The sequence below is a fragment of the Etheostoma spectabile genome, unplaced genomic scaffold (genome assembly GCF_008692095.1).
Source record: "Etheostoma spectabile isolate EspeVRDwgs_2016 unplaced genomic scaffold, UIUC_Espe_1.0 scaffold342, whole genome shotgun sequence".
Lineage (NCBI taxonomy): Eukaryota > Metazoa > Chordata > Actinopteri > Perciformes > Percidae > Etheostoma > Etheostoma spectabile.
In genome coordinates this window covers 331,089-342,347 of record NW_022605589.1, presented here as the reverse complement: position 1 = coordinate 342,347, position 11,259 = coordinate 331,089, and the positions used below count along the sequence as shown (strand labels likewise).

At 38.9% G+C, this 11,259-nt stretch overlaps 1 long non-coding RNA gene across 1 annotated transcript in view; it reads right to left on the bottom strand.

Annotated features, from left to right (window-relative positions):
- Window positions 1–5,225: 5,225 nt before the first annotated feature.
- The window catches only part of LOC116686300 (uncharacterized), a 22,320-nt gene continuing 16,286 nt past the window's right edge, over window positions 5,226–11,259 (bottom strand). Inside the window, exon 3 of the long non-coding RNA XR_004331213.1 lies at window positions 5,226–5,237. This is a non-coding gene — a long non-coding RNA (uncharacterized LOC116686300). The remainder of the gene's footprint in view (window positions 5,238–11,259) is intronic.

Here is an 11,259-nt window from a genome sequence, read left to right as displayed (position 1 = left end):
GTTGCTTTTCACCGACTGCAAGAGCCAGGCGGACCCAGGCGGACCCAAAGCATGCTGGGAAACGCGGCTTCTAGCTTATTTAAACACTGATGGTTTACAACATGATGACGTTTATATAAACTTTTTTCATTGTTTTTGAATCGGAGAGATTTTAATTGCTATTTGTTGATTTAAGATTATTCTGTCAGAACACATGTTGTGGCTGACAGAGCGTTAGAAGTCAGAGAGACTAAATGGACCAGATCACGGATCATCTCCAGTGTGTTGTTAAATAAAATCCAGAACAGATCGCATGTAGAGCACTTTGCCAGCGACTCTGTCATAATTAAAACAACAGGGAAACTGTGTACAAGCTGATATGTGGGTCTGATTATATTTTATTAAATCGGAATCGCACCACAGTGTTTTCATCACTTCCTGTCCAGCCTGAAGGCGCCTGGAATCGGCTGGAAACTGTCCGACTTTACCGCAGCTTTTTGTCACCGCCCCCGCTGCTGTTGCCTGCTCTCGTCCACTTTACAGGCGAGGCGCAGTTCATCTTGAACGAGCCTAGTATCTGTATCTGTTTACCACATGAATTATCTGTATCCGGATCCGTACTCGGACTGGGCGGGGCCTAAACCGGACGTGGTCAGATTTAACCCGGAAGTGGGTCGGGTTCTCTTGAAATGTGCGGGGCTTTAACCGGTATGTTATTTAAGCATGCAATTGATGAGTTGATGAAAATTTTTTATATTTATTGCTGATTAGAAAACTATTTACATTACAGCATCAAGCTTCAGATCAATGGTGTTGTTATGGTAACAAACAAACTATACAGAACGTTTGCAACAATGAATACAACAATGCAGTTGAATATGAAGTAAAATGTAATGAACAAGATTTTTCTACTCATATAACTTTCTTTTTTTAACTTTTTATTTTTTATGAGCAGTGTGATTTTTTTTGAGGTTCTTTTTATTATTGTGTGTGTGTGTGTGTGGTGTGTGTTGTGTGTGGGTGGTGACACGGGAGAGAGGGGCAGCTGACAGTAAAAAAAAAAAAAAAAAAAATCTCCAATGCGCAGAGACGCAACGGGAGTTGCATTTAAACCAAGCAGCATGTCTGAAACACGTTCACCAGAAATCTACTGGTTACTAAGTCTGTAAGTAGGTACTACCAGAGGTGGGTAGTAACGAGTTACATTTACTTGAGTAAGTTTTTGAAAAAATTTTACTTCTAGGAGTAGTTTTGAATTACTATACTTTTACTTGTACTTGAGTAGATTAGTGAAGAAGAAACTCTACTCTTACTCCGCTACATTAGGCTACAAGGAGCTCATTACTTTTCTTTTTACCTCTTTGGTATTCTACTTGTTTTTACCCCAGCGTACGTCTCATTTTAATGTTTTATTTTGACAGAGAGAGAGAGTCTTCCGCTTAAGGCTCTACCACGTGACTGTGTTCCACCAATCAAACGGCGTTGTGCAGTCACATGACCATACTCGTTCTCAGAGGCGGGATCATAGACTGTATATATCTATGGGCGGGACGTGTTAGCTTACAGTCGTGGCAAAACAAAGAATCAACCGTCGCCAAGGCAACACAGACGTGGAGGAACCCCCCCGGCCTCATAGTGAAAGCATGGTTACCTTAGGAATAGTGCAAAACAGCAGCTACGTTATGCGGCGTCTTTTGTGTCGACCAAAACAAACGGACATGTGAGCGTTCAACAACTCAACATCTAACCTGAGGAAACGTAGCGGTAGTTTTAGTTTCTGCTGTGGAGAGGTGGATCTTTGTCTTTTAGGTTACATACAGTATGTTTTGCACATGCAGTATCCATCCAAATTTAATGTGACAAGTCTCTCAAATAAGCTATTTTGTAATTAATATATTTTATTGATTGGATGAACAATAGTTTGCCTAAACATGATTATTTTGTATTTTTGTCTGTCTGATTGATGCTTGTTTTAAGAAATAAATCAGATAAGTTACTTGAGTAAGAGTAAAAAAGTACTTGATGAAAAAAACTACTCAAGTAGTGAGTAACTGTTGAGTACGTCTGATTTATTTCTTAAAACAAGCATCAATCAGACAGACAAAAATACAAATAATCATGTTTAGGCAAACTATTGTTCATCCAATCAATAAAATATATTAATTACAAAATAGCTTATTTGAGAGACTTGTCACATTAAATGGATGGATACTGCATGTGCAAAACATACTGTATGTAACCTAAAAGACAAGATCCACCTCTCCACAGCAGAAAACTAAAACTACCGCTACGTTTCCTCAGGTTAGATGTTGAGTTGTTGAACGCTCACATGTCGTTTGTTTTGTCGACACAAAAGACGCCGCATAACGTAGCTGCTGTTTTGCACTATTCCTAAGGTAACCATGCTTCACTATGAGCCGGGGGGGTTCCTCCACGTCTGTGTTGCCTTGGCGACGGTTTGATTCTTTGTTTTGCCACGACTGTAAGCTAACGACCCGCCCATAGATATTACAGTCTATGATCCCGCCTCTGAGAACGAGTATGGTCATGTGACTGCACAACGCCGTTTGATTGGTGGAACACAGTCACGTGGTAGAGCCTTAAGCGGAGACTCTCTCTCTCTGTCAAATAAAACATTAAAATGAGACGTACGTGGGGTAAAAACAAGTAGAATACCAAAGAGGTAAAAGAAAAGTAATGAGCTCCTTGTAGCCTAATGTACGGAGGAAGAGTAGAGTTTCTCTCACTAATCTACTCAAGTACAAGTAAAAGTATAGTAATTCAAATAATCCTAGAAGTAAAATTTTTTCAAAAACTTACTCAAGTAAATGTAACTCGTTACTACCCACCTCTGGTAGTGCCTACTTACAGACTTAGTAACCAGTAGATTTCTGGTGAACGTGGGTTTCAGACATGTGCTTGGTTTAAATGCAACTCGTTGCGTCTCTGCCATTGGAGATTTTTTTTTTTTTTTTTTTTTACTGTCAGCTGCCCCTCTCTCTCGTGTCACCACACCACACACACACCCACACACACACACACACAACAATAAATAAAAAAGAACCTCAAAAAAAAAATCACACTGTCATAAAAAATAAAAAGTTAAAAAAAGAAAGTTATATTGAGTATGAAAAATCTTGTTCATACATTTTACTTCATAATTGCAACTGCATATGTTTGATTCATTGTTGCAAAACGTTCTGTTATGTTTGTTTGTTACCATGACAACACCATTGATTGAACTTGATGCTGTAATGTAAATAGTTTTCTAATCAGCATAAATATAAAAAATTTTCATCAATCATCAATTGCAGCTTAAATACATACCGGTTAAAGCCCGCACATTTCAAGAGAACCGACCCATTCCGGGTTAATCTGACCACGTCCGGTTTAGGCCCCGCCCCAGTCGAGTACGGATCCGGATACAGATAATTCATGTGGTAAACAGATACAGATACTAGGCTCGTTCAAGATGAACTGCGCCTCGCCGTAAAGTGGACAGAGAGCGGCAACAGCAGCGGGGGCGGTGACAAAAAGCTGCGGTAAAGTCGGACAGTTTCCAGCCGATTCCAGGGCCTTCAGGCTGGACAGGAAGTGATGAAAACACTGTGGTGCGATTCCGATTTAATAAAATAATCAGACCAAATATCAGTTGTACACAGTTTCCCTGTGTTTTATTATGACAGAGTCGCTGGCAAAGTGCTCTACATGCGATCTGTTGCTGATTTTATTAACAAAACACTGGAGATGATCCGTGATCTGGTCCGATTTAGTCTCTCTGACTTCTAAACGCTCTGTCAGCCACAACATGTGTTCTGGACAGAATAAGTCTTTAAATCAGACAAATAGCAATTAAAATCTCTCCGTTCAAAAACAATGAAAAAGTTTATATAAACGTCATCATGTTGTAAACCAATCAGGTGTTAAATAGCTAAGAAGCCGGCGTTTCCCAGCATGCTTTGGTCCGCTGGGTCCGCCTGGCTCTTGCAGTCGGTGAAAAGCAACGCGCCGCTGCGTTCTCAGAACTGGGGCCGCCTTGCTCTCGTGAGTTTTCCGTTGCCGTGTGCATGACGTCAGAGCAAGTCGGGATCAAGTCGGACACAAATCTAAGGCATGCAATGGGCGCCGATCGCGGTGATCGGTTCTGCACAGACCTGGCTCATCTTGAACGAGCCTAATGCTGTACTCGCTCATCCCTATACAAACGCCCACCAAACCCATATATTTATTATTATTACACAGTTTTAAATGCACAAATTCAAATCAAGTTACTAAGAGGATATATTTCACGGAATTGTATTTTATTGATTTCAAGAGACAACTTAATTGATTTGATAATAAAGGGGAAATCATCAGGTCTCCTAAAATTAACTAAACCAATCAGCTAACCAGCCTGTGTCCCTGCAGTGTGGGGCTCCCTCATCTGCCAGTAAGTAACGTTGAACATAATAGATTCCTAAGCATTGACTTGTGTATTGTGGTGCTAGTTTGGTTTTACACAGTACAGAATTTTGTTTTGTCTCCGCTTGACTATTGAATTTTCTGTTGTTTTCTCTGGCATGTCTTTTCCATGCCCCTCGCTATTCTCTCTCTTCATCTACACAACAAACAACACACACACAAACACACACACACACACCACACACGAAAGCAAAACAGTGTTGGTAGTTTCCTTTTGCATTAACGCAGTATATAACGCACTACTAATTAAATGTTGGTAATATCATACTTGTTACAATCTCAGTAATGTGAGTTACAAAGTATTTTAAGGCAACATTTAGTGGTGTTTTTTTTTTTAAAATTCACTGATTACATTTTGGAAGTAACTTGTATAACACTGTGTATGTGTGTGTACACATATATATAATCTATAATATATATTACACACACACACATATAATGTATGTATGTATGTATGTATGTATGTAGTAGTAGTATGTATGTAGTATGATATTATATAACACAACACACACATACGCACAAACACACTGTAGTTGAATGCTTATACGAATAGACTCGAGAAATCTTTTCAACCCTATAAGACACAGCTCTATTTAACTTCTATATCTTTGCAGACATTGCCGCTCACTATGTTTCTTTAATAGGATTAAGGAAACAGTGGGTCATATTATACGGAAAGAGCGTCTAAAGAGTGTCTATATATTCAGTGGCAGAAATGTGCACTCTGACCCTCATTAAAATCAAAGACTTTGACAACAAGGCGTGCTAAATCCCACTCTTCTTTTTCCACTTTTTTGCTCTTTGAAATGGTCAGGGGCCCTGCACAGTCTTTGATCTGCTCTGTATCCACATATGAACTAAAGTGTACTTCAAGGGTGAAAAATAATTCTTTACAGCTTATGCTTTAATTAGAGTCACAAAAAATGACAAAGCTATTTGTCATACACGTCCATTCAATAATAAATTCAACTTTTATGCAATGTTATCTAAAAACCTAGCACTACACTTCTTGAGAACACTATACAATGTAGGTTTAGTATTCATATGGCAACATAAACATTTTAAACAACAATGCTGACACATTTATAAGCACACATGTGCCACCTCAGCCCTGTCATCATATCAAACCTGTACTCTCAACTTTCAAACTGACAGAGCAGAGCACTCTATAGTGGAGAAAGCCTTTTTCTAGGGGCCTTTTCGCACTGAAAGTTGACAACAGTTAATGTTTTTGTTACATTGTATACATTTGTCGGTTAGGTTTGGGTCCCACTGCAGTTATGCAAGCGCATAAAAGAGATGCATACATGACATAACGTGTCTTGTCGTCATCACATATGTGGAGCTGCGTCTCTCTATACTTGTAGTTGATTTGTTTGTAGATCGGCTTCCCCATCCTTTCGTATTCTCTTTCGGTGTGTGAGTTTTTTTTCAACCGATCGCTGTCTCTTGTGGTACAACCTCTTTGTTTTGTAGCATTGCTGAGAAACAAGACACTGAAACTTCACTTGGGTTTGAGGACTACAGTCATAATAATCATAGGCAAACGTGTACATCTGCACATTTACAACCCTTAACAAGTGAACTGCTTATTTTCTCTGCTTGATAGCCAAGAGCTGTCTGCTCTGAGCATATTAACTGTCACAACTTCTGTATTTGGTCCAAAAATCCAAATCATTCACAACAAACAAATTAGGAATGAACCTACCTTGGTTCAGTTTGATCAGGATCAAGACCAACTCTTGGATTGGACTCAATTTCAGCTGTTGGTCAAGGAAGGTTTCCCACCGTAATTTAGGTTTGGATCAAACAAAAAGTCTGAAAGTCCGGACCAAACAGAGGTAGTGAAAGCCCTAATTCCCCATGATCGACTCCTAATTAGAATTCATTCATATGGAATAATCGGGTATTTACAAAGCTTCTACTTGAGCAACCCATTTTGAGATTTAGTACATTGGTGACTTAACAATATACCCACTCAACAATCTGTACCAATAGTGTGACTTACGCTAACAACGTTTACATTTACATAATATCTCAGTTTTTTGCCCTTATTCCGAAACAGACAAATACAACTAAGCAGTTAACATGGCTAATGAAAATGATATTTCCACTAATATTCCATTTATATAAAGCCGTGCAAAGGTTTTTTTCAAAGTTTTCCACCGTGGCGGACATGATGGACTGTGCAAACTCCAATTTAAAAACAACTTATTCAGAATGCCAAACAGATTAATGCTGTTTACATGACCTATACAATGTGATTACTTTGGCCAGGTATCATCAAAAAAGCAATTTTGTCCATGTTGACATTAGTTGCTGAATGTACATTTATTAAAAACTTGCTTTGTTTAACTTCATATAGCTAGACGTCTAAACTCTGGGACAAGGCCATATGTTTAAATAACGGTCCTGCTGATTCCAAACAGACAGCGTCGCTAAGGCAGTTTGGGCTTCAGATAGCTTTTACACAGTGGCGTCGTTCCGCTACCAACGTGCAACAGCATTGTTTGTATCACAAACGGTCAGGGAGGCGCAGGTGCAGCAGTGGCTGTTGCTGCAGGTAACAAAACTGTATGACAGAGTGCACGGACCAAAGCTAGCAAGCACTTCACCGCTGCTGCCGTACAGTGGAGTATCTTCCTTCCCTCAATTTAAACAGTTAAAGTCCTTCTCCAATTAACAATATAAAAAGTCATAATTTTTAAGAAGTAAAAAGTTTTCTTTTCCAACCATATATAATTTTATATATGGTTGGAGAAGTAAAAATGTATCCAAAATTTTACTTCTTAAAAAATTATGACTTTTATTGTTGGTTGTATTGCTGCGCATTGGAGTGTGAATGTGTGTGTCTGGTTTATTGATGGCACCTTGTACGCAGCCTCGGCCACAGTGTTGAATGTGTGTGAATGGTGAATGTTTCCTGTAGAGTAAAAAGCGCTTTGAGCAGTTGTTAAGACTGGAAAAGCGCTATATAAATACCGCACATTTACAAACAAAACTTTCTGATGTTGTGTTGTTACTTTGGCCAGGTCATAATCAAAAAAGAGAATCAGTACATTCAGGATTTTGTCCATGTTGACATTAGTTGCTGAATGTACATTTATAAAAACTTTGCTTTGTTTAGCTTTTCATAAGCTAGACGTCTAAACTCTGAAAGCCAAAAGCCTATGTTAAATGGTGATTCCAAATTGACAGCTTTGGGCTACAGATAGCTTTGACACAGTGGCCACGTTATGACAATGTGTTTTATTATAACATGCACACACGTATTGTTTTTATCACAACCACACGTCGGTCAGTGAAGGCGCAGCGTCAGCCGTCGATGCTGGAAACATACTTGTATGACAGAGTGCACGGAACGAAGTTTGTGACTAGCATCTAATGAAGAGAAAAAAAGTGCATGATAAAAGAAAAATAAGATATATAATCATTTCTTAACTGCTAAATCATTGGATGAGGACTGCCGAGTTAAATTAGCATTGCCGGCTACAAACTGACAGGCAGACACATAGCTGACAACCTTGCAGCTGGATGCGGTGTAGACAGGCTCAGACATACACGCTGTGGATGCTGGTCTGTGTTGGTCACACAAGTGGTTCCAGGAAAATGGCGCATCTGTCTACAACATTGCACGCAACACTGTAGTCGCGCGACCAAGTCGCCAGCTGCCCAGATAATGTTGAAAGTATGTCCAAGCCTCACGGATGGTTGAAGAGAGACTTCGCATTTACAATTTGGAATTGAGGAAGCAAGGCAGTCGTAATCTGAGATTATTGCTAAAAAACTGAACTAATAATTCACATGTTCTGTTGCTACTGTGACAGGTTAAAAATGCTCCAGTACCAGTAGCATCTGAAGGTTATCCACAAATCCTGGAACGACTTTGCCATCTTTTCAGTGAAAAAACAGTCAGTACCTCCATATCAGGTACAGGATACGTGTTGCCTCATGTTCAAGCTAAAAGTTCCCATATGACAAAATTCAAACAATTAAACAAGATAACCTGGAGGATATCACAACATCTGAAAACTTGTTTGGCTCAGATCTTTTACAGATTGTAAACGTCTCTTCAAGCAGGTATCTTCAGGTCTTAAAAACTGCAGTAATCAAGCCATAATTAAAAAAGAATACCCTAGATACTCACTAATGGACAACTACAGACCGATATCCAACCTCCCATTTTTAATCCTTTTTTTGTCCCGAAACAATATTTGTGATGCCTTACAGCCAGGCTTAAGACCACACTGAGACGGCTCTTCTGAATCTTAATGACATCCATAAACATGATAGTGGCAGAACTTCAGTCTTGGTATTACTAGATCTCATGTGGTGCATTTGACATGGTTGACCACAACATACTACAACAGACTGGGAAACTGGATAGGCCTTTCTAGTACAGTACAAAAGTGGTTTGAATCCTATTCAAAGAATATGAATTACTAAATGTGTCAATGAATGTGTAATTGAATGTGTCACTAGATAACTATAAATCTAAGCGTCAGAGGGGGTAGTAACGAGTTACATTACTCCGTTACATTTACTTGAGTAAGTTTTGAAAAAAGTGTACTCTAGGAGTAGTTTGACACTATACTTTTACTTGTACATGAGTAGATTAGTGAGAAGAAACTGGACTCTTACTCCGCTACATTAGGCTACAAGGAGCTCATTACTTTTTTTTTACCTCTTTGGTATTCTACTTGTTTTTACCCAGCGTACATCTCATTTTAAGTGTTATTTTGACAGAGAGAGAGAGAGTCTTTTGCTTAAGGCTCTACCACGCTGTGTTCCACCAATCAAACGGCGTTGTGCAGTCACGTGACATACTCGTTCTCAGCGGCGGGACCATAGATGTATATATCTATGGGCGGGACGTGTTAGCTTACAGCGTAGCAAAATGTCGCCAAGGCAACACAGACCTGAGGAACCCCCCCCGGTCATAGTGAAAGTCAGGTTACCTTTAGGAAAAGTGCGAAACGCAGCTACGTATGCCGCGTCTTCTGTGTCGACCAAAACAAACGGACATGTGAGCGTTCAACAACTCAACATCTAACCTGAGGAAACGTAGCGTAGTAGTTTTAGTTTCTGCTGGGGAGAGGTGGATCTTTGTCTTTAGGTTACATACAGAGTTTGCACATGCAGTATCCATCCAAAATTAATGTGACAAGTCTCTCACTTAAGCTATTTTGTAATTAATAAATTAATTTATTATAGATTGGAGTGTACAAGGATTATTTTGTATTTTTGTCTGTCTGATTGATGCTTGTGTTAAGAAATAAATCAGACGTTACTCAACAGGTACTCACTACTGAGTAGTTTTTTCATCAAGTACTTTTTTACTTTACTCAAGTAATTATTTGGATGACTACTTTTACTTTTCTTGAGTCCTATTATTGAAGTAACAGTACTTTTACTTGAGTAAAAATTTTTGGCTACTCTACCCACCTCTGCTAAGCGTACAAGTTTGACATGTGTAGTTCCCTAAGGCTCATCCTGTGGCCTTTACTGTTTAATATCTATATGCTGCGCTCACTAAAATCATGGAAAACACAACAGAATTAGCATAGTTTGCGGAGACACACAAACTTATATCCTAGTCGACCGGGGACAACTGTCCAATACAACAACTGCTAATGCATTAAAAAACCAACGATTGGATGTGCCCGTTTTCTAAAATCAACCTTGGTTTTCGGCCCAAAAAGAACGATTAAAAGTAATCTTCAAACAACGTTAAAAACAACAGACAAAGCCAGACTCTTGGTGTAATTATGGACTCTGATCTGAATTTTAACAGCCAGTTAAGTCAAATCTGCCTATTATCATACCAAAATATATCAAGGGTAAAAAGGAATATGTGTGTTACAGGATTTGGAAAAACTTGCCATGCTTTTATTTTCAGTAGACTTGGTACTGTAACGGTGTCTTTACAGGTCTCCCTAAAAAGTCTATTAAACAGTACATTTGAGTCAGAAGTCAGACGCTGCTGCACGAGTCCTTACCCACACAAGAAAGTGGATCATCACTCCAGGTTGAAGTCTTACAATGGCTACCTGGGCACCAAAGAATAGATTTCAAAATCTCCTGTGGTTTAAATCATTAAACGGTTTAGGACCAATTTACCTTTGAATCTCCAAGTAAACTATGAACCGCAAAGATCTTTAAGCTCCTCAGGGACAGGTCCGTTGCCATCCCCAGAGTCGGAACAAAAAGGGTAAAGCTGTGTTAAGTTCTATGTCACATAATCTAGAAAAAAATTCCATAAACTGTAGGTTTGCACCTAAACTAAGATTTTTAAATGGGTTAAGACCTTCTTTTTTAACACTTTTAAATCATTGCCACTCCATTACGCTTGTATTTACTTTTAAATTATTTTGTATATTATTTCATTTCGTTTTAATCGCTTCAATTTGTTACCAATAGCATTAATTTTTATCGTGTTTTGATGTTTTATGTAAAGCACTTTGAATTGCATTGCTGCTGAACTGTGTTATACAAATAAAATTGCCTTGCCTTGCTTGTCAGTTACGGTCACTGATTGGGAATCGGTCAAAATTGGTAAAAAAAAAAAAAAAACATATCTAAATTAGCATCCCTAATACAGATGCATTTCACTTAACAGAGCTCTGAACATGATGAGTCTCACATGGCTTCTGGAGGTAGTTTGAGCAATCGGACCACTGTTTTAGGACTGGATTAGGTGCGTTCACACCTGAATCTACAGTTGAGTAGAGTAGGGTTTCATTGATAACATTTGATAAAAGCTGCAGTATTAGTGCCCCTACATGGACCGTCCCTATCGGCTACACCTTACAAGACCCA